Genomic DNA, 2,255 nt, shown 5'->3' with positions numbered 1-2,255 from the left:
AATATTCAAAATAATATACAAAGAGAAACAAAGGGAAGAATAGAAGAACAACAACAAAATAATAAAACAGCAAACCTAAACTCACCATATAAAAAATCACATTGAACACAATAGACTAAAAACTCCAATCAAAAGGCAGAGATTATCAGACTGGATAAAAAGGCAAGATGCAACTATATGCTGTATACAAGCAATAAACTTAAATGTTGTTGTTGTTTGCCGTGGAGTCAGCCCTGACTCATAGCGACCCCTCCTTGGGTTTCCGAGGCAGTATCACTACGGAAGTAGGATTGCCCAACCTTCCTTCCGAGGAGTGGCTGGTGGGTTTGAACCGCCAGCCTTCTGGTGAGCAGTCAAGTGCCTTAGGCACTATGCTACCAGAGCTCCTATAAACTTAAATATAACAACATATATACTTTAAAAGTTCAAGTATGAAAAAAGATATAGCATGCAAAGAGTACAGATAAGAAGGCTGGAGTAGTAGTAATATCAGATAAAGCAGACTTCATGATCAGTGATAAAGAGACAGTACACAATGATAAGAGTTAATCTATAGGAAGACTAACCATAAACATGTATGTGACTAAGGACAGTACTTGCAAATATGTGAAACAAAAACTGACTGACTTAAATACAGAAATAGAAAATCCACATTAATAGTTAAAGTTAACACCCTTCACTCAACAAGACCAAAAAAAAAAAAAAAAATCAGTAAATATGTGGACAATCTGAAAAACACTATCAACCTCCTAACCTAATTTACATTTATATAATACTACATCCAACAGTGGAAGAATATACATTCTTTAAAGAAATAAATGTTAATACTTGAACCTTTCCATCCTCACTGAAGTTATAACGTTAGAAAAATAAATTAACACAATTTCACGTATTTTTTTTAGAATGTGAAGCTTCAGAAATCAAACACAAGAATATATTACTGATTGTACTGAACTCCTGATTATCACATGGTAACGGAGGACAGAAAAGTTAATTCATAATTCAGAAACCTCATTATCTCTTGTTTCAACCTTTTCCTACAAAATCTATTCCCTGGGAAGGAAACATTACTTGTTTGCCTGTCATGTCTTGAATTTCACTGATAACACTGTGTCCTGATACTATTACAAATCCATATTATCCCAGTAGGCAAAAATCATGGAATTTGGGGGAATAATTGTTCCCACACTAAAATACTGGTGACACACAGGTATGTTAAAAAAAAAAAAAAATAGTAGTAAAGAAGGGTCTGTAGCAAGGCTGTATAGTTAAATCTTACCCTGTCACACAACAGTTGTATAGTTTTGGTCTAATTACTCACCGTAAGTATGATAGTTAGGAGCTCTGGTAGCATAGTGCCGAAGATACTTGACTGCTAACCAGAAGGCTGGAAGTTCAAACCCACCAGCCACTCCTTGCAAGGGAGGTTGGGCAATCTACTTCTGTAGTGATACTGCCTCAGAAACCTAAGGAGGGGTCACTATGAGTCGGGTCCAACTCGACGGCACATAACAACAACACAACAACTGTGGTGGTTAAGTCTGTGTATCAACTTGGCTGGGCCTGGTTGAGTGGCTGGGCAAGCTGGTAGTTATGCCCCATGATGAGACTGGCAATCAACTTCATGGTGGGACCTACCACAAGCAACTGAGTAGCTGCTTTAGGGATGTGGTTTGCCTTCCACACATAAGAAACGGCTTTGGGAATGGTCTCTAGCTTATGGCACACTTGAACCCTGCATGTAGCTCTGTCGTCATTCAGCAGTCTGCCAACCTTGGACTTTCAATGGACTTGAATTAATGGCCTGCCATGTGGTTTGGTAACATCGGTACTGTGCCTTTTTACTTGTCAACCTTGGGCTTGTGAGTCTCAGCAGCCCAGTAGCTGTCTGAGTGAAGGAAAGCCTCTAGCTCCAGTGGGCTGGGAGCAAGAGGCAGAGCTGAAGCCCAAGGTTGAGGGGCTTTAATCCAGCCCCTAGAGCCTGGCACTTTGAACTCAGACTTCTAGCCTCCCGAACTGTAAGAGAATTAAGTTCCTGTTTCTTCGAGCCATCCCATTTGTGGTATATTCTCGTCAGAGTGGCACTAGGTAACCAGAACAGTAAGTAAACAGATCCTATAGTTCTATTTTCTAGTTGGCAAAACGGGAACAATAATATATTAAAAAAAAACAACTCACTGCCATCGAGTCAATTCTGACCCATAGTGACCCCCTTTGGGTTTCTGAGGTGGTAAATCTTTATGGAAGTAGATTGT

Source organism: Orycteropus afer, unplaced genomic scaffold (genome assembly GCF_000298275.1).
Source record: "Orycteropus afer afer isolate SDZICR_OR568_19922 unplaced genomic scaffold, OryAfe1.0 scaffold00030, whole genome shotgun sequence".
NCBI lineage: Eukaryota > Metazoa > Chordata > Mammalia > Tubulidentata > Orycteropodidae > Orycteropus > Orycteropus afer.
This window is presented reverse-complemented; position numbering follows the sequence as displayed.